The 24,668-nt window shown below is 42.5% G+C and overlaps 1 long non-coding RNA gene and 1 other non-coding gene across 3 annotated transcripts; one reads left to right on the top strand and one right to left on the bottom strand.

Annotated features, from left to right (window-relative positions):
• The first annotated feature begins 1,407 nt into the window (after positions 1–1,407).
• TRNAY-GUA lies at positions 1,408–1,497 on the top strand. The gene is given in 2 exon segments: positions 1,408–1,444; positions 1,462–1,497. It is a non-coding gene; the product is annotated as a tRNA-Tyr (tRNA).
• Positions 1,498–6,661: 5,164 nt separating this feature from the next.
• LOC122674128 lies at positions 6,662–21,688 on the bottom strand. 2 transcript variants are annotated; one of them, XR_006334905.1, is made up of 7 exons: positions 20,396–21,688; positions 20,136–20,233; positions 19,223–19,861; positions 18,803–19,015; positions 17,264–17,313; positions 7,404–7,497; positions 6,662–7,301 (listed from the first exon to the last, which is right to left on the bottom strand). It is a non-coding gene; the product is annotated as an uncharacterized LOC122674128 (long non-coding RNA). The 2 variants fall into 2 exon arrangements; XR_006334904.1 differs by lacking the exons at positions 6,662–7,301; positions 7,404–7,497; positions 17,264–17,313; positions 18,803–19,015 and having other exon boundaries at positions 19,107–19,861.
• Between the last annotated feature and the right edge of the window lie 2,980 nt (positions 21,689–24,668).

The raw sequence follows: 24,668 nt of genomic DNA on the forward strand, positions 1-24,668 counted from the left end.
CATACAGATTTCTTAAGAGGCAAGTCAGGTGGTTTGGTATTCCCATTGCTTGAAGAATTTTCTAGAGTTTGTTGTGATCCACACAGTCAAAGACTTTGGCATAGTCAATAAAGCAGAAATAGATGTTTTTCTGGAACTCTCTTGCTTTTTCAATGATCCAGTGGATGTTGGCAATTTGATCTCTGGTTCCTCTGCCTTTTCTAAAACCAGCTTGAACCTGGAAGTTCACGGTTCATGTATTGTTGAAGCCTGGCTTGGAGAATTTTGAGCATTACTTTGCTAGCGTATGAGATGAGTGCAACTGTGCGGTAGTTTGAGCATCCTTTGGGATTGCCTTTCTTTGTGATTGGAATGAAAACTGACCTTTTCCAGTCCTGTGGCCACTGCTGAGTTTTCCAAATTTGCTGGCATATTGAGTGCTGCACCTTCACAGCATCATCTTTCAGGATTTGAAATAGCTCAACTGGAATTCCATCACCTCCACTAGCTTTGTTTGTAGTGATACTTCCTAAGGCCCATTTGACTTCACATTCCAGGTTGTCTGGCTCTAGGTGAGTGATCACACCATCGTGATTATCTGGGACATGAAGATCGTTTTTGTACAGTTCTTTTGTATATTCTTACCACCTCTTCTTCATATCTTCTGCTTCTGTTAGGTCCATACCATTTCTGTCCTATTGTGCCCATCTTTGCAAGAAGTGTTCCCTTGGTATCTCTAATTTTCTTGAAGAGATTGCTAGTCTTTTCCATTCTGTTGTTTTCCTCTATTTCTTTGCACTGATCACTGAGGAAGGCTTTCTTATCTCTCCTGGCTATTCTTTGGAACTCTGCATTCAAATGGGTATATCTTTCCTTTTCTCCTTTGCTTTTCACTTCTCTTCTTTTCACAGCTCTTTGTAAGGCCTCCTCAGACAGCCATTTTAATTTTTTGCATTTCTTTTTCTTGGGATAGTCTCGCTTCCTGTCTCCTGTACAATGTCATGAACCTCCATCCATAGTTCATCAGGCCCTCTGTCTATCATATCTAGTCCCTTAAATCTATTTCTCACTTCCATTGTATAATTGTTAGGATTTGACTTAGGTCATACCTGAATGGTCTAGTGGTTTTCCTTACTTTCTTGAATCTAAGTCTGGATTTGGCAATAAGGAGTTCATGATCTGAGCCACAGTCAGCTCCTGGTCTTGTTTTTGCTGACTGTATAGAACTTCTCATCTTTGGCTGCAAAGAATATAATCAATCTGATTTCAGTGTTGACCATCTGGTGATGTCTATGTGTAGAGTCTTCTCTTGTGTTGTTGGAAGAGGGTGTTTGCTATGACCAGTGTGTTCTCTTGGCAGAACTCTATTAGCCTTTACCCTGCTTCATTCTGTACTCCAAGGCCAAATTTGCCTGTTACTCCAGTCACCCTTCGATAGCTCAGCGGGTAAAGTGGAGGACTGTAGATCCGACATGTGTGGTCATCCTTAGGTCGCTGGTTTGAGTCCGGCTTGAAGGAGGTGCTAGTTGCTTTTGAACTTCCCAGGTTGCTCAGACAGTAAAGTGTCTGCCTGCAATGAGGAAGACCCAGGTTCAATCCCTGGGTTGGGAAGATCTCCTGGAGAAGGAAATGACAACGCACTCCAGTATTCTTGCCTGGAGCATTACTGGTCAGGGCATAGCCTTGGAAACGAACAGAGATCATTCTGTTGTTTTTGAGACTTCATCCAAGTACTGCATTTTGGATTCTTTTGTTGACTATAATGGCTACTCCATTTCTTCTAAGGGATTCTTGCCCACAGTAGTAGATATAATGGTCATCTGAGTTAAATTCACCCATTTCAGTCCATTTTAGTTTGCTGATTCCTAAAACATCGACATTCACTCTTGCCATCTCCTGTTTGATCCAATTTGCCTTGATTCATGGACCTAACATTCCAGGTTCCTATGCAATATTGCTCTTTATAGCATTGGACCTTGCTTCCATCACATCCACAACTGGGTGTTGTTTTTGCTCTGGCTCCGTCTCTTCATTCTTTCTGTAGTTATTTCTACACTGATCTCCAGTAGCAATAGTGGGCACCTACGGACCTGGGGAGTTCACCTTTCAGTGTCTTATCTTTTTGCCTTTCATACTGTTCATGGGGTTCTCAAGGCAGGAATACTGAAGTGGTTTGCCATTCCCTTCTCCAGTGGACCACGTTTTGTCAGAACTTTCTGCCATGACCCACCCGTCTTGGGTGAGCCTACAAAGCATGGCTCATAGTTTCATTGAGCCATGGTTCATAGTCAGCCTTGTCTAACTCAATGAAACTATGAAAGTCTTAATAGCACTGAAATGTGCACTCAAAAATGGTTAAGATGGCCAATTTCATGTTGACCAACTTATGTATATTTTACCACAATAAAATTTGAGGGGAAGAAGGAAAGTAAGTGGAAAATGATATATCTTACATTAGAGTTGGCAATAGATTTGTAGAGAGTTGACTCCAGAGAGGAATTGTACTATATATAGTGTGGTGAAGGAGACAGAGGGATCAAGAATATCCCCTGGCACCTGTAAGTGGGAGATGATGGTCCTCTTGGTATCTTGGTGGAGAAGTGAATGTGGGGTTAGGCATTTTATTTGAAGGACATGAGAAGGGAATCATAGAATCTAAGCATTATTGACATGTAAGTAAATTTTTCCAACAGTAAAAGATCATTCGCACAATGTTTCAAAGCACTGTGTGGAGAGAATGAACGGAAAGACCAACAGAATGGAAAAAGGAATGCTCGTATTCTCCCCAGCATACCTGAGGAGCCATTTTAGGCTCTAGCAAATTTGCACAAGATTATTGTTGTTATTTATTCCTTAAGTCATGTCTAACTCTTTTGCAACCCCATGGACTGTAGTCCACCAGGCTCCTCTGTCCATGGGATTTCCCAGGCAAGAATACTGAAGTAGGTTGCCATTTCCTTCTCCAGGTGATCTTCCTTCTTCCGGGATCAAACATGCATCTCCTGCATTGGCACGAAGATTCTTTACCCCTGAGCCACAAGGGAAGCCCACTTTGCACAAGATAGGTGGGGATAGATTATAGGATTTGAAACTTATTCCATTGGCAGTGGAAAGCTGCTAGGTTTCCCATCAAGAGGAGTGAGTATGTAATTGCCATTTTAGGAGGTCAAGGCCTAAACTTATGAGGCACTAGACTTAGGTAGACTTTTAATCAACCAACAAACCAACCAATTTGACCAACGTCCTATGCTATACCAAACACTGTAGTAAGTGATGCAGTGCTAAAGGAGACGAAAAGATGAATTTAAGAGTTATTTTATAAAAAAAGGTAGAAGTAACTTGTTGATTACTTAAAGGGAATTTTATTTTGTTTATTTATTTGACTGTGCTTGGTCTTACATGCGGCATGCAGGATCTTAAGTCACAGCATGTGGGATCTAGTTCCCTGACCAGTGATTGAACCAGGGGCCTCTGCATTGGGATTGCAGTCTTAGACACTGGACCACCAGGGAAGCCCCTAAAGAGAACTGTAGAAGAGAGGCATAATTTTATACTAAAGTAAAGTTGGAAATTGGAGTGATCAGGAGAATTAGTACCCATGAGGGAAACAAAAATTTAGAAAGTTGGCTAGTATAAGCACCAAGGTAAAAGACATTACATTCTAATTGCTGTACATTCGTGTTGACTTTGGACCTGCAGTCTGTTCTTTAGGAACCATCAGCACCAAGATATAAGCTGATGCCAAGGGAGCTGATGAATTTTTTAAGGGAGCATAAAGACAGAAAAGAAATGGCCAAAATGGAATTTCCCTCTGTAACGAACTTGTCTTGCTATGAACCAAAGGGCAAGAGAAAGAATGTGTGAAGCTTAAAAGAAGAAGGGTCAGAGTGAAGAAGTGCTTTCCAAGGTGAAGCAGGATCATGTGGCTACATGAAAATCATCAAGAGTTTTCATATATGTATCTTATTTCTCTTCTTCCCCACTGTCTCTCTTAGTGTAGGCCACCCTCATCTCCTGCTTGGATCACTACACTATTCTTTTAACCCACCTCCACACCTTTTGTTCATCCTTTCAACCTGTGTGGCTTCCCTGATATCTCCGTTGGTAAAGAATCTGCCTACAATGCAGGATACCCCGGTTTGATTCCTGGGTCAGGAAGATTCCCTGGAGAAGGGATAGGCTACCCACTCCAGCATTCTTTGTCCTCTCTTGTGGCTCAGCAGATAAAGAATCGGCCTGTAATGCAAGAGACCTGGGTTCAACCCCTGAGCTTTGAAGATCCCTTGGAGAAGAGAAAGGCTACCCACTCCAGTATTCTGGTCTGGAGAATTCCATGGACTGTATAGACCATGGGGTCACAAAGAGTCGGACAGGACTGAGTGACTTTCCCTTTCATTTTCAATCTGCCTCCATGGTTTTGGCCAATCCTATTCAACCCTGACTCTGGATTTCTTCATTTTTCTGTGGCTTCTCCTTCACTCTATTGAATAAAACTAAAACTTCTCGGTGCAGGAGACACTTCATGAGCAGATGCCTGGTCTATGCCTCCTGCATTCACTTTCCCCAGCACCCCTTCCCTACCTCTGATACCCAACTACTTGAACCTATCCCTTCTTGCCAGGCAGGGAAAGTTACCTGTCATGGGTTAAGATAGGAAAAAAGAGAGAACCACTGTTCTTAGATTAGATAATGAAATACTCAGTATTCCACCCATTGCAATTGTCAAACTTAATCATAATTATTTATCTATCTACAGCTCCCACTGTTACCTCATCAAGAGTAAACACTCATGACTTTTACCTCTGCATTGGAGAAGGAAATGGCAACCCACTGCAGTATTCTTGCCTGAAGAATCCCATGGACCGAGGAGCCTGGTGGGCTACAGTCCATGGGGTCGCAAAGAGTTGGACATGACTTAATGACTAAACAACAACAACTGGTACCTAAAATGCCTAATAAAAACAGGAGAGATTTTATTTTCCTACTGTCAAATGAAGTCAGCAATGATGGAGCTTCACATGAAGACTGCCAGTGATGCCTTCTGAAAATGGGCAATACATTTCATGGGCTTGGCTGGGAATGGAGAAGAGAAGGAGTGGTTAGGAAGTGGGATCAGCAGATGCAGGCTGTCATGTCCATCATTTTGGCAATAAAAGGAAGGACAAATATAGGACAGTGCATAGAAAAGAAAATAGGTTCAAATGAACCCTTTTAGGCTTCCTCACTTCTCATTCCCTCCAGTCTGGCTCTTCTCTAAACCGTTTCACAAAAACTGCTCTGGTGTAAGTTATTAATAAACTTTATTGTTGATTCCATGGTACATTCAAACGCTTACCTTCCTTGGCTTCTTTAATGAGCATCAGCCTTCCACTTAGTAGGCCTGTGCATCTTCTGGAAGTACTCACTCCCTTCCTCCTGTGTCATCATTAACTTACCTATAAGATAGGATTTTCTTTCTGCTATTTGAATCACTCCTGGGCTGTTGCCTTCTTCACCTGCATTCACTCTCACAAAGCATTGGAGATCAAGGCTTTGAACTGTCATACAAGCTACATTCTGGCAATCTCATCCATTCCAATAACTTTGAATCCCACCTGTACATCAATGACCCCCTTCTCTCTAAAATAATTTTTTTAGTCCACTATATGTCCAGACATCTTCACATAACCATCTCACAAATATCTGAATCCATGTTCAAAATTTTCTTTATATTTCTTTTCAAATCCCAGTACAATGGTACCTACTTGCCCAAGAAAGACAACTGAGAACCATAATTCTCCTCCCTCTTTTCCACCTTGCCTCCACATCCAATTTTTAATCAGGGCCTGTCAATACTACTTAAAAAATTCATCTACCTTCTTCCCTTGTCTCCACTGCCACCACCAAGTTTAAATCTTCATCATCCCTCTCCTGGGGTGACTGCAAATAATACCCACTGGGCTTTCAGCTTCCATTGTGTTTCAATTTGTCTATGCACATCACACTTTGAGTCATATTTCTACTATACTCAAAACTCTTCATACCTTGGGTTAAAAATGAAGTTCAGACTTTCTGTTGGTCCAGTGGTTAAGACTCTGAGCTTCCACTGCAGGGAGTACGGGTTCCATTTTTGGTCCAGGAACTAAGATCCACATGCCATGTAGACAAAAAGTTTAAATATAAACAAATAAAATTAGGTCTTTAAAAATAGATTAAAAATAAATAGATAAAATTTAAAAAGTGGAATTAAATGTTAAAATATTTTAAAAAATGGAATTCCTCCAGGTGGCCAATAGGGCCTTGCAAGATCTAACCACTGCTGGTTTCTCTAGCCCTATTGTAGGCCACTCTTACCTATGCATGCTCATATGCTCAGCCCATGGGTCTCTTTATTCCATACACCAAATTCCTTCTTGCCTGAAAGCCTTGGAGATGTGATTTCCTTACCCTAGTATCCTCCCCACATCCTTACCAACTCCTCTGTCCATAGGATTATCCAGTAAGAATACTAGAGTAGGTTGCCATGCCCTCCTCCAGGGGATTTTCCAACCCAGGGATTAAACCCACATCTCCTGCAGCTCCTGCATTGGCAGGTAGATTCTTTACTGCTGAACCACCTGGGAAGCCCCATACACAAAGACTATGAGCTTACAGATGAGAAAGCAGGGAAAAAGAAATGTTGATTAACTCACCCCAAAGGCACAGAGCTGGGTAGAGGAGAAACTGGGATTCCAGTTCAGGCTATCTGGCTCAGGAGCCTTCATACTTAAGCACTATTTAATTTAGAACTTCCCAGTTGGTGAGCTACGAATGAACTGCAGAGGTGTCACCAAACATCAGTTCATTTGGCCATGAGGCAGCCAGACCCACTCGAACTGTGAGTAGCTTTGTCCAGGGCTCTTCAGAGCATGGCAGAGCCAGACTGATGTCATACTCTTGTCCCATAGCGGGGAGTGGGGAGGCCTAACTTGGGCTGGACCACGTGCTGACACCCTCATCCTTGATGTTTATCTCAGTAGCAGCTGCAGGGGGCGTCACTCTGCATTGCAGACAAGGTGCTCCAGGAGCTGCCAGCTACACCAGGGGCGTGCAGCCCACGATGCTGAGCGTTGAGCGGCAGGGCTGCAGAGGAGGTCAGGCAGGAAGCTCTGTCTGCATCTAAGCGAATACATCTGTCCAGTGGTGGCTGCCATCACCATCCTTTCAGGTGCCTCAGATGGCTACAAGGTGGCCCCCTGATACCCCATGTGCCTTGTGCTAACTCAAGTTTCATCATTGTTCTGAAATGCTTTATTACCAAGGATTTGCCTGCTTTGGAAATCCGTTCTCACTTTCACCTTTGTCTGTGAAAGAAAAAGGAGCCCTCTTAGATATCTTAATACAATTTCAACTTTCATACATTTTTGATTGGTTGTAAAATAAAAGATCTAAAAATGTCTTATGACCTGTTGGTGTGAACAAATTTTCTGTTGATGGTCCCTATCAGGACTCCAAAGAAATGCACATGAGAAGTTCCTGAGTAGAGGGTCTTGCAGACATCTGAAACACAAAATCAGTTATTAAAAAGTTATCTTGGTGGAAGCAAGATCAAGTTTTTCACACACACACAAAAAATATGTTGAAAAGATTTTAGAATTTTTACATAGATTCTATGCTAATATCTTAATACTTTTTATTTTTTCAATCATAATTGCATAATATAAACAAAATATAAGTAATTTTCATCAAGCATTATATGCATACCCCCAAATTTTATCAAGCTAATGGTCACTTCTTGTGTGTATACAATGAAAAGATTGAAGACACCCCTCTCTGCACTATGTTCTATGTGAAGGGTGTTCACTTTGTGGTGCACTGACTTCCTAGTTATGGCCCCAGTCAACCATACCGGATAAGTTGAAGTTACTTCTGAAGTCCCCATATGCTCTCTTGCCATTTTCTCTGTGTAGTGGTTAAGAACTAAGGCTCTGGAACCAGTATGCCTGATGTGAACCCCGCTTTGCCACTTAATTGCAGTGTGGCACTAAACCGGCAACCTAACTTCTCTGTTTTGTCATGTGAAAAGGACATCACACGAGCAATCACCACATAATTGAGGTAATAGAGATAAACAGCTCAGAAGGATGCCAAGCATATATTAATAATAAACATCCCAGAAATGCCAACTGTGTTTCTTGCTCTCTTCCACTTTCTCCTCTCTGCCCCGCCTTATGCTGCCTTCGCCTGGCTGAAAGTGAAAGTGAAGTTGCTCAGTCTTTGGGATCCCATGGACTGTAGCTCGCCAGGCTCCTCCGTCCATGGAATTTTCCAGGCAAGAGTACTGGAATGGGTTGCCTTTTCCTTCTCCAGAGGATCTTCCCAACCCAGGGATCAAATCCGGGTCTCCTGCATTATAGGCAGATGCTTTACCGTCTGAGCCATCAGGGAAGTCTGCCTGGCTGAGTCGTACTCAACCTTAGGTATGACCTCAGCTGACAAGTCATTTTCTCTGGCTAGCCTTCCCTGTCCACCCTAGCCTAGGCTATCACTCTTTTAGGAGCTCATGGAGCCCACTGAATCACCCCCATCATAGCACTTAGCAAGGTCCATGGTAATTTTCATTGTCTTGTCTATTGCCTACCCTGCCTCATAAGAGCAAGGTCCTTCAGAGTAGCAACTGTTGTGTTAGCTTGTGAATTCCCAGTGCCTGCCATGGGGTCTAGTAACCAAAAACCAGTTAATGAATGAACGCCCAATGGAAGAATCCCATTCTGTGCTGTTTCATAGCAATGACCCCAGAAGACAGGAAGAAGATCAGTGACTTTTTTAACAGGCATTTAGAACTCTGATGACAAAGTACTGGAATGGGTTGCCTTTTCCTTCTCCAGAGGATATATTTTCCTCCTCATTCTCTCAGTCCCAACTTCCCATTTAACCTTCATGTTGAGAACAATAGCATCCTTCATTTTTTTCCATGAAAACTCATCCAGCTGCCCTTTTGTGATGTTCTGTCTCCTCCAGAATTGTCCGTGGATCAGAAGAAAGCTTGGGGACTTTGGTGTTGGCCATATCATAGTCACTGGGCTATATCTCAGTGAAGTTTCTTGATGCTGACGCAACAGATTGGGTATCTGTTATGAGTGTCTTTGGTCCAGCTGCACGGAGGTCAGTTAATTTGGGCTCTGAGCCAAGGCCTGAAAAAGGGTAGCAAGGGCTGGACCAAACCTCTCAGCATGGTGATGACTCCCAGGTGACAGCTGCAGAAAGTTCTGGACTCAGATGTGTTCAGCAAATTGGAGTCCTGCTGCCTTAACGCAGAATATAATCGCCACAACTTTCCTGTTCTCCCGTTCACAAGTCACCCAAGTTCACATATCTGTTGTTTCCTACACTTGGACTCCTGAATATGTCAGGGTTTTTTGTTTGCAGTTTGTTGGGACTGTTTTGTTTTTATTTTCAGGAGTGAAAATAGCAAAGGTAAAACAAGTGGTCGGTGGTACAGAGAAGACTGACTTTCCAACCAGAACACTGATTTTCACAAATGGGTCTTATGTGATCCTTTATGTACTTCAGTGCCATGGGGTAACTGAGAAAGAGAAGGAAATAAACGGAAGGAAAGAAACTCACTAAAAAAAAAAAAAGTGTGCGTGTCTGCATGTATGAGAGTTAAAAGAGCAAGAAGCAAGAAAGGGCTTTAACATTTATTCAGCATCTGGTATCTCACTCAGGCCTCAAAGCCACCCTATGAAATAGATGGGGACCCCTGCATTTACAGACAAAGACACATAAAGATTAAGTAACAATCCCAAAGTACATTTTAAAAGAACATCTTTTATCTATTTGCTTGTTAATATTTATTTTGCATTAAAAATGTAATACAATTTTTAAAGGTCACTTTCCATTTACAGTTATTACAGAATTTTGGCTCTATCCCCTATGTTGTCCAATACATCCTTGAGCCAATATGTGTAACTCCCACTTTCCCGTCCTTATATTGCCCTTCCCTCCTTCCCTCTTCCCACTGGTAACCACTGTATGTTCTCTATATCTGTGAGTCTTCTTCTTTTTTGTTGTATTCACTAGTTTCTTATATTTTTTAGATTCCACATGTAAGTTAGATCATAAGCTATTTGTCTTTCTGTGTCTAACTTATTTCACTTAGCGTAACACCCTCCAAGTCCATCTGCGACTGCTGCAAATGCAAAATTTTCACCCTTTTTTGTGGCTGAGTAATATTCCATGGTGTGTGTGTGTGTGTGTGTGTGTGTGTGTATACCACATCTTCTTTACCCATTCATCTGTTTGTGGACACTTAGGTTGCTTCCTCATCTCAGCAATTGTAAACATGGTACAATGAATGCTGGGGTGTATATATCTTTTTGAATGAGAGTTTTCTTCTTTTGAGGGGGGGATATATACCCAGGAGTGGAACTGCTGGGTCATTTGGTAGTTCTAGTTGTTGTTTTGGAGAACTCCATACCATTTTCCACAATGGCTGCATCAAATTGAAAGAAGGTTTTTTTTTAACTTGAACCCTCAACCCCTTTCCCCCCAATAAGACAGGTCAGCAAACACAGCCAAATTTGGCCCTCTACCTGTTTTGGTACAACTGCAAGCTAAGAAGGGCTTTATCTTTTTAAATGGTTGGGAAAAAAATCAAAAGAAGAATAGCACTTTGTGACACATGAAAATAATAAAAACTATATGAGATTCAAATGTCAGCATCCATAAATAGATTTACTGGAACACAGTCCCACCCATTCTTTTATTGTTGTCTCTGGCTACAGAGTAGAGAAGTTACGCAGACTGTGTGGCCTGAGAAGTCTAAAATATTTACTATCTGATCTTTTACAAAAAAAGGTTTGCCAGTCCCTGTTCTCAGGGAGTGATTTTGAAAGTCTGTAGTTGTTTAGGAAAGTTGATTAAGAAGCAGAAAAAGGAATCACTTGGTCCCCTAAAATATTCTTCTAAATGCAGAGGGATAACAGAATTACAAAACAGATGTGAAATTAATATTTTATGATAATAAAAATACTAATATTAGGTGGCATGGATGATAAAATAACTTCTCCGTCTCCTCTATGTTTCTATCCTCATATGTTTCCCCTTTTCTCATTGGTATTTGCATGTTTGATTTTACAGAGTGTCGCTGGGGACGGACATAGCAGAGGGGAAAGATGGAGCTGTGATCCTGGCTCTTCTCCTAACTACATTAATCAAATCACTTAATCATCTTTGATTTAAATTTCCTTATCTCCAAACTGTGGGCTGGACAAACTAATCCCAAAGGTCTCCTACAGTCATAAAATGATGGGCCTCTGTGACTTAGAACATAATTTTAAAATGTTAACTGATCACTGAGGTTTATAGCAGTTATGACTTTGCATTTATGGTAGATCAGTGGCCATATTTATGATTTATTTGACTCCAAATCCTTAGTCAATATCTCAACTCCCAATTATGACATTGTCCCTCTAGGAAAATATGAGCAACTTTATGATGATTTGATTCTCAAGAAGATTTCCAGGGATGCATTGAGAGAAAAACTGTAGAAACTTTTATAGTTCTATAGTTTATTACCAGTTTGAGATTTGAGGGTCTTTTGGAAAAGACTAAAATGTACACTGGTAGAAGTTTTAAACAGGCGCTTGTTTTTTTTAGTTAAATAATATACTTCTAGTAATTGACAATAAGAATGTTGAGTCATTTTTCCAGAGTGTTCCATCTATTGACCCATATGTGGATCTAGATATTGAGACAAAAACACATTGTGTGTCTCAGACGAATATATGTCTTTCAGAGCTCTGGGTCTATTCTGACTGGTGGTAAGCTAGGAAGGTTCAGAAGTACAACTGTAATCTTACATATGGCAAGTTCACATTTAGATCTGTATTGCCGCTGCGTTCTTCCCTTCCTTTAGACAGAGTGGTCATGATTACAGAACAGTCTGTCAAGAGAAACTTTTAGAGGAAGTCTGCCCAAGATTTGAACATGTTATACCTGTTTTCCCTGGGGAAACAGCTGAGCTACACAGTGGAAGTATACTTTGCCCAATGCAATGTCAACAATTTTTAATCTCATTCTAATACTTGAGTTTCATAACAACCAATCATAAAATTAAGTACCAGGTCACTGCAACAAATTGCAGTGGAAACAATGAAGATGCAGAAATCTGGTAACAAGCTGAAAAGAAATGGAATATTCTGCATTCTTTCTCTCTGTAATGTCATTTGCTTCGTTCCCCTGCTGAGATCTAAGGATGTCTGTAGTTGGATGAGACGTGTAGCCTCTCAGTACATTAGGTGATGATTATGCAAGATCACGGTTAGAAGTTCTTAATCAAGAAGTAGTCTGGAAATTCACACCAAGTGGTACACATCAGTCTTGGGGGACTTTGTTTGCAAGCTAGAACTGCCACCAGCCCCGTGCAGCTGGGGGGATAGAGGAAGGACATTAACCTTCAATTCAACAGTTGCAGAATGCAGTTTATGAGGAGATGAGCCCAAGGTCCTTCTACTCCACCGTCTTGTCCCAACTTGAGCATGCAGGTTACAATGTTCATTCTCTCCCCTCTAGCAACCACCTTTAAATTCTTTGTCAATGATCCTTGCAAAACAAAACAACATTAGCCACTGCACTAACCCCTAAATTAAAAAAAAAAAAAAGCAGACATTAAGCCTGCCCTCTGTTAAACCATCTTAACCAAATCAGTCAAAATGTATGATGCAAATAATTTTAGATTATACTAGACTGTACTTAGACTATGTTAAAGAAAATATTAGCATATAAGTCATTGGTCCAAGAAATCAATATCCCAAATTCCCAAATGAGTCTTTCTGTTAACATTTCAAAACCAACTTTTTTGTTTTTACAATTATATGCCTGGGATAGACCAAATTCTAAGCAATAAACCTGGTCAAGACTAGAGAGATCTCAAAAAAGGTACATACCATATTTTTAAAAGGGAGGGAGGGAAGGTATGGCTCAAATTTGTCCACTCTCCTCACTCCAACTCCATGTTTATAAATCTAGTATCCTCTATTTCACTCTTATTACCACATACACTTCAAACTTGAAATATCACAGTAGAGGAGAGTGAAAAAGTTGGCTTAAAGTTCAACATTCAGAAAATTATCATGGCATCTGGTCCCATCACTTCATGGGAAATAGATGGGGAAACAGTGGAAACAGTGGCTGATTTTATTTTTTTGGGCTCCAAAATCACTGCAGATGGTGATTGCAGCCATGAAATTAAAACACGCTTACTCCTTGGAAGGAAAGTTATGACCAACCTAGGCAGCATATTAAAAAGCAGAGACATTACTTTGCCAATAAAGGTCCATCTAGTCAAAGCTTTGGTTTTTCCAGTAGTCATGTATGGATGTGAAAGTTGGACTATAAAGAAAGCTGAGCGCAGAAGAAATGATGCTTTTGAACTGTGGTGTTGGAGAAGACTCTTGAGAGTCCCTTGGACTGCAAGGAGATCCAACCAGTCCATCCTAAAGGAGATCAGTCCTGGGTGTTCATTGAAAGGACTGATGTTGAAGCTGAAGCTCCAATATTTTGGCCACCTGATGTGAAGAGCTGACTCATTTGAAAAGACCCTGATGCTGGGAAAGATTGAAGGCAGGAGGAAAAGGGGACGACAGAGGATGAGATGGTTGGATTGCATCACCGACTCAACGGACATGAATTTGGGTAGGCTCCTGGAGTTGGTGATCGACAGGGAGGCCTGGTGTGCTGCAGTTCATGGGGTCGCAAAGAGTCAGACACGACTGAGCTACTGAACTGAACTGAACATATTCACACTTTACCATTGCCTCCCACAGCTCCTCTTATCTCTACCATCACAAGCCCTTCAATCATGTACCTTACATGAAGTTAGTGCCATCATCTCATTATCATTATGAGGAAGTGGGAATCAGGCTGCATTCTCCTCGCTCCCTACAAAGCAAATCAATCACCAAGTCCTCATTCCTACATCTTGGTTTATTGGGTTCGTCCCATGGGATTTTTCAAATGCGTCTGAGATAAATAGTTATCCCCTCTCCAGTATCTGAAGCCACAAGTGGTAATCTTTCTTCTCTTCCCATCTGAGGTCACGTGTTCTACCCTGTGATCGGAGAAACCCTGTTCTCAGGAAGACACGCTAGCCAAAGCACAGACAAACCTAGAGATAAGAGATGCTCTGAAGGTTATCTGCTTTATTTCTTCCTGGAGAATGCACTTCCGGATGACTTACCCTTTTTGATTTAAGCCACTGGACTGTCTTATAATCTACCTCTTCTCATGGTGCTCTACATACTTACCAGTTATCTAACTATACCTATCAACTGTCTATCACATATCTTCTATCTGTCCACCTATCATCTATCAGTCTATCTTTCATCTATCTATTTTACTTATTTAAGACATGTTTATTGAGTTCCTACCCTGGAATTACTCTAAGTATCTTTTTAGAAAGGGGGGGGAAGAAATCAAGCTGAGTGCCTAAGTGCCAGACAGGAAATAAATATTATCTTATTGAATTTCCTAAATACTTTTATAAAGTCTAAGGATTCCATTTAACCTCTAGGAAGCTGCAGCTCAGAGGAGCTGAGTAGTTTTCCCAAGAACACCTGGCCAAGAAGAGGCAGAACTAACATTGACTTTGATTCTTTGAGCCTAAGCTTTGCCACCAACACCAAACAAGTTTTTAAACGTAAGACAGCTTCCATATTGACCTGATAGCAAATAGGTTGACTTGATGGCAAGTAGGTGGACTAAATTCTTTCCTTCTACTACTTCTTTAACTGGAATCTTGTGGCAATGAGATAAGAATGGGAGAGCCCAGTCCATGATAAGCCAGTAGACCCTTTGTGAAGGCTCTCAGAAAGCATGTTGGAGCTGAGGGTTATGATTCTGGGACATGAATCATTTCCCTTGGGAAACATTGGTGTCTGTGCCCATTTCTGCTCCAGAGCATGGTATAATTGACAATACAAAATAAAGGGTTAGTTTCTAAAAACCCTGAAACCTGTTCTTAACAGAATCTTTATTGTGAAAGGTGTCTTGTCCAAGCTGATCGATTTGGGTTTGCAAAACATTGTTGTTGTTTAGTCGCTAAGTCATGTCTGACTCTTTTGTGACCCCAGGAACTGTAGCCCGCCAGGCTCCTAGGTCCACGGGATTTTCTAGGCAAGAATACTGGAGTGGGTTACCATTTCCTTCTCCAAGGGATCTTTCTGACTCAGGGATCTAACCCACATCTCCTACATTAGTAGGCGGATTCTTTACTACTGAGCCACCAGGGAAGCCCTTGAGAAAAATACAGGAATTTAATTACTGCCCAGGTCTCTCTTATTTGGGCCAGCCTGAAAGAATTCTTCATAGCCTGGCTCCTTCTTTAGGAGACTAACCATGATGCCTATCTTCCCAGCACCTTTCCAATCAACATTGTGATTATTTAATAACTGTAAAAAGAAAGGTGTTTTATTCTGGCTTTCTGATGCAACCTTCTGATAAGACCAGAATCCGGATAATCCAGGCTAATTAACCACTTTTTGCCTTACTGCCTGGCCCATATAAAGATAATTTACTCAATTCTCCACTTCATTCTGCGTGTGTAGATGAAATCTGACCGCAGAAGTGCAAGCACTGTTAATTCAAGTTAACAAGCAACTAAGAATGTGGTGCATTGGTATTTTAAGCTCAAACTTGATTTTATTTTACAGCCTTCATACAAATGTGCTTGTTGGCGTGCCTCTCTTTGAAATGTGCTCCACAGATAGATACCACATGTAACCTAGTATATTTCTGCTCTAAAACATATCTAATATTGGTGGAGCTTAAGAAGTGGGCAGAATGAATATTTTTTATTTGGTATATCAAATGGTAAGTAAGAAGAGCATATGTTTCTCTTCATGGTATCTTGGGAACCAAATGAATATGTAGAATCAATGCTTTCAAATGTGATGTGAAACTTTGAGGAAAGAAAAATAAATGCAGTGTGTGGTTCTTAATTCATGTAGGAGTAAAATTATGAGCTAAGCATAAAAGCATACTTCATTATAATAACATGCCTTTAAAACCAGTATCTCGAAACCCTTCTTGACATCACCTAAGGTGGCAGGACCAATTTCCTGGATCAAGTGGAACATAAGCAAAACCGACACTAACCTTCTGTCCTGGAACCTGGCAAGCTCTGCCTACCTCCCAGCCTTCAGTCATGATACTTCCTCAGACTTCCTCTGCCTGGACCATGCTGCCAGACTCAGCGCTGCTCTGCATCCTTGGATCTCAGCCCCGATCACCTCCTCAAAGAGGCACCCATGACTCCTTCATTTATGGCAGGTTCCTATCTGTCACATACCACCCTGCTCTTGTCCTTCATGGTCCCCTCTGTGAGGACAAAGAAATGTGACTGTGGGCTCATCGCCATATGCCCAGTGGCTTGGGCAGCCTGTCACATAGCACATGCTTGGTGCATGTTTGTTGAATGAGTAAATGACTGAACAGAGAATCAGTCAGAGTCCCTCAGGTATAAGCAGTCCAAACCAGCAAAGAAACCTCACCTTTTCACTGAGCCTAGCTGGCAGAGTCATCCTGCAGGCCAGGGCTGTTGATGGGTTTATATAAAGAAAAACCTAGAGTAGCAAGGGCCAGGTGCTATGGATCTTTGTTGGTTTTGAATGACATGGTGGTAAATGATTTCTAAACAGTTGTGGGAATGGCAGAATAGCAAGTTATTTAGAACTGGCAGATTGTTTCTGGGGGGCAGAAATTTTTCTCCCAAGAGCCCTTTGTTACTTTTAAAGTACTTTAATGACTATGTATATTTTAGTAAAAAGAACTGTTCAAGACAAGTCACACTTTTATAGGTTAGGTAGAACAGAGACTTAAACTTCTACCTCTCAAGTGTCTTCCTTACTGAGTGTGAAAAAGCTGTGACTAGTAACATGGAACTGGCATAAAAAATAGGAACAAAGGAAATTTGCTTTTCTAGGCATTTCTTAATCCAGACAAAAGGCCCAGCCCTTTATAATCCACCATCTCATTTTCTTCTCACAAAAACTCTGGGAGATGAATATCACTGTTTCCAATTTACAGATGGGCAAACTGAGTGAGTTGACTTGGCAAAGTTACAAAGCTAGTGATGGTGGATTTACATCCAGGTCTGTTCTGTCTTGTATGCTTCTGACTAATGGGAAAGCCCCAAAGAAGTGAGACTGTTAGTTTTAATTATAGAAAGCCAAACAATATGTTTCGGTTATGCATAGGCAGAGAAAGAGATGGAGAGAGAGATAAAGAGAGAGAGAGAAATGAGCAGAGAGAGAGACAGTCCTACCTTCTACCTTCTGTATAGAACTGTGCTTTCCTCCTCAGCCACGATGGACCCTGGAAGAGCCAATGAAAGTGGAGTTATAATAACAAAGGTATAAAAGTCGTCTCTGGCTCTGAGCTCTCAGCTTTTGGGATAATGGGACAGAGAGCTTCTACATTCTTCCCGTCCCCTGCTAGGCTCTCTGAGGCCCCACACTCTTTCTGGTTCATGAACATTCTCCCATGGCCACCATAAGCTCTGCTCTAACAGTTCTGCTAGCTCAGTCGGTAAAGAATCTGCCTGCAGTGTACGGGTTTGATCTCTGATTAGGGAAGATCCCCTGGAGAAGGAAAGGGCAAACCACTTCAGTGTTCTTGACTGGAGAATTCCATGGACAGAGAAGCCTGGTGGGCTACAGGCCATGGGGTTGCAAGAGTAGGATACATCTTTAACGACTGCACCACCACAACAGTTCTTCTGCTCCTGGCTGGGCTTGCTGCTGTGTGGGGGGTCAGATCCCATTGTTCTTCGATCACCACTCATGGTTTTTTAGAAATATTTATTTGATTAATTTATTTGGTTGTGTCAGGTCTTTGTTGCTGCATGTGGGATCTTTAGTTGTGGCATGTAGGATCTAGTTCCCTGACCAGGGATGGAACCCCAGCCCCCTGCATTGCAAGCACAGAGTCTCAGCCACTGGACCACTGGGGAAGTCCCCATCATCAACTCATGTTAACCTCTTCCTTTGATCACAGAGCTCCTCCTCTGAACCCCACAGTTATTGAGGTGGGGGAGGTCCCTCTTTCTACAAGTACAATACTTTCCAAGCATATGACCACTGCTTCTCATCTTTCCTTGAAATATCCCAAATCTTTACTACATTCCCAGGTGCGTGGTCTTGATTTTCTTAGTTTCTTATGGAGCAAATACAGAAACCATTTTTCACCAAAACTCCTCCTCATAGAACTTCTCATACTTGTTTGGAGGAAAATACACTGACAAGTTGTTGGATGTGTATGTAAAAGATTAGGGCGAAAGACTATAATGGTAAGATGAGCTCCTGAGCTGTATGGATGTCTTAAACCACTTTCTAAGAGAGATGGATCCTGGAATCTCTCAGGACACCACCCTTAGAAGTGCAGAAGTGGATTGTTCTAAGAAAAGGGAAATTGGTGGGACTGGGCACTGAACAGGAGAAGATAAAATAATACAGTAGGGGTACAGTCAGAGACAAATGAAGGACAGAAAGTCTAGAGGAAAATGTTGGAGGTATTTTCTATGATATGTTTGATGTTGCATCCCCTCCTTTGCAGCCTGTTTATAAAAAGATTCAGTAAAACCCACAATTTGTGTCAGTGAATTATTTAAGGGCAGAAAGCAGCAAATTCAAATTGTTTTCAGGAATGAGACAGATGATGCAAACGTATGTAGCTGCAAGTTTATAAGGCAATGGGGGAGGTGTGGGGGCTGTGGCAAAATGAAGAGTCCAGGACAAAATGTACTCATGCACAGTGAATAATAGATGTTGATAGACAATGTGTCCCATGGGCCACTGCTTGTTACCTTAACTTTATGGAAACTCAAAGAGTGCTGGGCAGGACTTCCCTGGTGGTCCAGTGGTTAAGACTCTGAGCTTCTAATGCAGAGGGTGTGGGTTCAATTCCTAGTTGAGGAACTAAGAGTCCACATATGGCTTGGTGCAGCTGGGAAAAAAAAAAGTCCTGAGCTTTGCTGCCAGGTAGATTGGAGCTGAAGACAAAGGTAGCAGAGCAGAGCCTGGGCAAAAAAATGGAAAAGGCAAGTGAAATCAGGGTATCACGTGAATATGCTCCTAGGAAAGGAAGGTGAGACTTCAAGAAACAGATGCTGGTTGCTAAACTGCTGTTTGAGGCAGAGAAAAACTTGTTTTATTTTTGAAAGAGAAGGAGGGAGAAAAACTCACCCCTGAGCTACACAAAGCATCAGTGAAATCTACAATCTCACCCGTTGCCTGCTCTGGGTGGTTTCCTGTGGATCGGGCAGGGGTTTGAGGATGGAGTAAGGGGTGGTGTCAGGCAGTATCCACAGGGGGTCTTTGAACTTGTTGAGATCCAAATGGAGGGCTTTAGGTCTTTCCAACTTGTGGTATTGGCTGAGGTCCAAGCCAATTATAGCAACATCTCCAAGGTGAAGAGGGACGCAGCCCACATCTGGGTTACATTTATAATCCCAATGTTCCAAGAAGATGCAAGAATAAGTTATGCGGGTGCTGAGTGAGAGACCCTCCGGAGGGCACCTGTGTGATGCACTTTACAACATTCTCCCTCTTGGCAAGTGGCCAGTCAGCGTGGGGAAGCTCGGGCTGTCCACTCTGGGCCAACTCGGGGAGGGTTTCCTTCCCTGGGGCTCTCCCGGGACATGAGTGTGGCTGGTGGGTCTGCCTAGACCCTCAGTACTTCCCCCCACCCAACACACACACACTGATAGGTGCAGGGCGTGCAGAAACATGATGTCCAGAAAATTCAAGGAGGCAGCAGGAATCCCAAAGGGGTCAAAGTTGTCCTTAGGCCATCAAATCTGTTCAGTCTAGGAATCGGCTGTCATGGCCCCGAGGGAGAATCCAGAAGAGAGCACTTCAGGAAACTAGGTGACAGAGGAGGAAAGGGGAGGGAGAGAGAACGATGAGTTGGGTGACCTTGGGATCAAAAACTCTGATTCTTGCTCTCTCTCTTTGCCTCCTTCCTGGGGCCAAGTTCCCCCTCTCCTCAAACTCACATGAGATTGCCCAAGTCAGAGCTTCCTAGTTGGGAGGGAGGTCTGCCTTTTCCATCTGCTTCCACTTGGAGTGTGTGTGTGTGTGGCGGGGGGGTGCCGTAGGTCAGTTGAGGGGAGCATGGTTGGATAGAAAAACACTTACTGTCTTTGCAGTCTGGTTCTCAAATGCAGCCTGTATAGTATTTCCATTCCCACCATTTTTCAAAGTGGTGAGAATCCTTAACTGGCACCTACAAACATCTGAAAGACAGACAGACAGATGTTAAAGATCCTAGTTTCAGCGTTAGGCTGTGTTCTCTACTGAATTCAGAAACATTTGTAAATGTTGGATGGATGGGTTATGTTGTCTGCAAGGAGTCTATTTGCATGCTAGACTGAGAAGCCTCCTGGGAAATAACTCACCATAAGTGTAGACAGTATGTGGCAGATAGGCTTGGGACAACAGTAAACCAACACTGGTGAATGAGTCAGTAGATGGGTAGGTGGATGGATGGATGGATGGATGGATGGATATATGGGTGAATGCATGCACATGGGGATATGGAGGCAAAGGGTTGCACTTTCATTATGAGAATTTATTATCTTGAGTCTGGGGATGAAAAAGGTATGAATCCTTGAGCTATTTTCAGAAAAGGAAATTGGTAGGATCTTCACGTTGTTGTTGTTCAGTGGCTAAGTTGTATCCGGCTCTTTTGCAACCCCATGGACTGTAGCCCGCCAGCCTCCTCTGTCCATGGAATTTCTCAGGCAAAAATACTTGAGTGGGTTGCCACTTCCTTCTGCAGAGGATCTTCCCAGATCAAGCAAATTCTCTACTACTGAGCCACCAAGGAAGTCCAGGATATTCATATATGAGAACAAAATATTAAGAGCCTTGTGATCAAGTATAACTTCAAAGGACAAGAAAATCCTTCTCCTTACACAGATATGGGATGTACTGACTTCAGAGTACTGAGGATGCCCCAGAAGATGGTGTCCTGAAGGCATCACCTCCCAGTAGGGAGCCCCACATTGGGCAACTGAAGCAGAGGCGAGAGTCCTGCATATACAGAAGAGGAGCAGGGCAAATAGTGACAGTCTCACATTTACAGGAAAGGAGGAAGAATATGGAGGCCATCATGTTGGGCTTTATAGAGGACTTGTGCTGTTTATCTGGCATGCAACTGCCTCTGGCCACTGCCCTTGGTAGCCTAAAAAAAAAAAAAACAAAAAAACAAAACCCTGTATCATGAAATGTGCGTAAAGCCTAACTGAAAGATGGAAAATAGGACTCAGCTGACATTGTTTGTGCCTCTAAGTCCTGCCTTACTTGAACTCTACTTACATACTCCTGGACTTTTCAGTCAACAAAACACCCACCTCCCCTTTAACTTAAGCCAATTTGAGTTGGAATTTTGTCACTTGCAGCTGGGAGCTTATCAGTACACATGAACTTGTACTTGGAATTTCCCAATAATTAATTGGGGGTTTACCGTGAAGAGAGATGGAAGAGCTGTAGTAGTGAGAGCAAGAACAGTCATTAAGGATAAGCACATGTGACAGGGCAAAAAAATACAGAGTAGACTTCCTTGGTTGCTCAGTGGTTAGGAATCTGCCTGCCAATGCAGGGGACCTGGGTTCGATCCCTGGTCCAGGGGCACCTGCTGCAGGGCAACTAAGCCTGAGGGTTGCAACCACTGAGCCTGTGCTCTGCAACAAGAGGTCACTGCAATGAGAAGCCCATGGTCTGCAACTAGAGAAAGTCCACACACAGCAACGAAAACCCACCACAGCAAAAAAAAAAAAAAAACAAAGAAAACAAAAACAGAAAAACCAGAGGAGCATGCAAAGTTCGTTCTCAGTTTCATTCTTTGTCCTCTCAGTTGCAGATCCTTTATCCTGCTTTGTTGTTTTCAGTATTTTCATGGATTGAATTGTGTCCCCCCCTCCAAAAGATATATTATAGCTCTAACTCCTGGAGTCTCAGAATGTAATCTGATTTGGAAACGGGGTTGTTGCTGATGTACTCAGTTTAGATGAGGTCATATTGGAGTTGTTCAGTCGCTAAGTCGTGTCCGATTCTTTGTGACCCCATGGACTGCAGCATGCCAGGCTTCCCTGTCCTTCACCATCTCCTGGAGTTTGCTCAAATTCACGTCCATTGAGTTGATGATGCCATCCAACCGTCTCATCCTCTGTTGCCCCCTTCTATGACTGGTGTCCTTAGGAAGAAGAGAGGGAGAGAGAGAAAAAAAAAACAAAAACAAAGAGAGGATGCTATATGACTATAGAGTCAGACGTTAAGAGTGAAGCAGTGGCAAAGCAAGAAACACCATGGGTTGACAGATAACCACCAGAAACTAGGAAGATGCAAGGAAAGATCTTCCCCTAGAGGTTTCAGAGGGAGCATGGCCTTGCTGAGACATTGACTTTGGACTTCTAGCCTCTAGAACTGTAAGACAATGGATGTTGCTTAGGTTCTAAGTTGTATCTGGCTCTTCTGTGACCCCATGGACTGTAGCCTGCCAAGCTCCTCTATCCATGGGATTTCTCTGAAGTGGGTTGCCATTTCCCTCTCCAGAGACAATGGATATCTGATGCTTTAAGCCACCCAGTTTGTGGTCCTTCGTTATGGCAGCCCTAGAAGACTCATACGAATATCTTCGAGTCCCCTATTTCATTCAATTTGTTGCCAAAAGACAAGCAAACAAACCAACAAGAACTGTCTTATAAGCTTAAGTATTTTGAGGACACATTATGTTAAAATGCCTAGGACTTTTTGCATTTGAAAAGGGAACTGAGGGAATGCTGTCTATAGGAAGGGTGATCTCAGAACCTTGTAAAACTGTAAGTGCCTGTTTACCATTACAAGGAGGTTACATTATTGAGTTTCAGGGTGACTTTAAGGTTGTTAGAGATGTCTCAGGGCTCTTAAAAAAAGGGAGTGAGTGACAAGAGAAAGGCTAAGGGGTTGGGCTTTGAAACCCCACCCAACAGCAACTAGAGATGGCTTTCCTTTATATGCAGGGATTCCACACAAGATTTCCTTTGGATAAAGAATTTTTCTGTTAATATAGGCTGAAAGTCATTGTATTATGGCATTATTTAACTCACATGAGGGTAACCCTTGTTTTATATTTCCTCTACTATTTCTGCAAAATGTTCCCACTCACATCTGTGTTTATCACTAAAGCAGAAAACTTCATTTCTGCCAAGAACCTAAGGTGAGGACACAGGGACACACAGGAGACACCAGCTTTATTTCTCCTCTTGTTTTTAACTATTCTGATGGGCATAAGGAGAACGATGAGCTGCTTTCCCTTTGTTCTCATCTTTTTAAAACTGAGAATCAAGATCTTCAAATCCAAAATGTGCTAGACTTTTAAGTAAGAGTCAAAATATCTAGTTTATTCCAGTTGTTGATTTATTGGCTGTCGTTCTCCTTTTTACTTATTATTATTATTATTTTTTTGCCATTGGGTGAACAGAGGAGGCTATCGGGATGTATTACTTGCATTCATGTGATTGAGACAGAAGCAGTACTTGAATACAAAAAAAAATATTGTGACGGATGCTGAAGTATACGTGGGAAAGAGCATAATATAATTCTTAGGCATTTGTATCCATTTCCACTTTCACATGCATTATCTCTTTGGAAGCCCTTACAAATCCTGGGAGGTATGTGGACTGGCCTGGTTTTCCTATCACCATTCTGCAGATGAGCCCAGAGCCTGTGGATGCTCAGAGAATCCTCCTGGGCCTAAGGCCAGTTAGTAAGGGGAAGCTGGGACCACCACCCTTGAATCCTAAGGCTCTGTATGAGTCAGATTTTTTTCCCCCCAAACACGGTGAAGTACAGAGAGAAACTGTAAAATAAATGGCTCATAAGGACCTCCAGTCCTCCTTTATCTCCACTGCTTCTACCATAAAAGCTTAAGCCAGGGTCTGCTTTTGTGATATCTTTGAGATAAGCAACAAGTCCCAGGAAACAAATAGTGAACACCACCATCAATTCCCTTAAAAAATTCTCCAGCTAAGCATCTGAATCTCAAAATGCTCTTCAGATCATAATAGCTAATCATTCATCCACCTACGCTCTTCCTTCAGTCAAGATGCTCTAGGAGTCAACACTAGTGCACCCTGAGCTCCGAGGCGCTGCGGGAGGCCACCGGAGGGTGGGCGGACTCTCAGATGACCCCAGGAAGAATGGATTCGGGCATGCCACCAGTTTTCTTTTCCTTTCGTTGTTCCTCCCTTGGGAACTCCTTGTTTGGGTTACAGGTCCAGGCTGGAAGGGAACAGATGGATGCAGGCTGGCTGGTTGAGAAGGGAGGGAAAATAATTTTTTTTCTGGTACTGGGCCGCTGAAAATCAATCAGGGACAGAGACACTCTGGTAGCTCACGTTGGAGTCCAGGCTCCAAGCCTGGGGTCTTTGTTTTTGTGTCCTTACTAAAGTAACCCATGGGAATAGCAGGCTGCGTAGTGGGGAGCTCCCACTTCCCAGATTTGGCTCCGAGGGCAGAGGAGTCGGTGGGGAGGAAAAATCTGAACTTTCAAAAGCATCCTCAGGCGAGAGGGGGAGTTTCAGGGTTGGCCTGGGGAAATGTACAAGGAGAGGGAGAGTCTAGGAGGGAAGGGGGGTGGCTGTGATCAGAGAGGCCTTAAAAGAAGAAAAAAGGGAGCCCAAACTGGGA

The sequence above is a fragment of the Cervus elaphus genome, chromosome 18, assembly GCF_910594005.1.
Source record: "Cervus elaphus chromosome 18, mCerEla1.1, whole genome shotgun sequence".
NCBI lineage: Eukaryota > Metazoa > Chordata > Mammalia > Artiodactyla > Cervidae > Cervus > Cervus elaphus.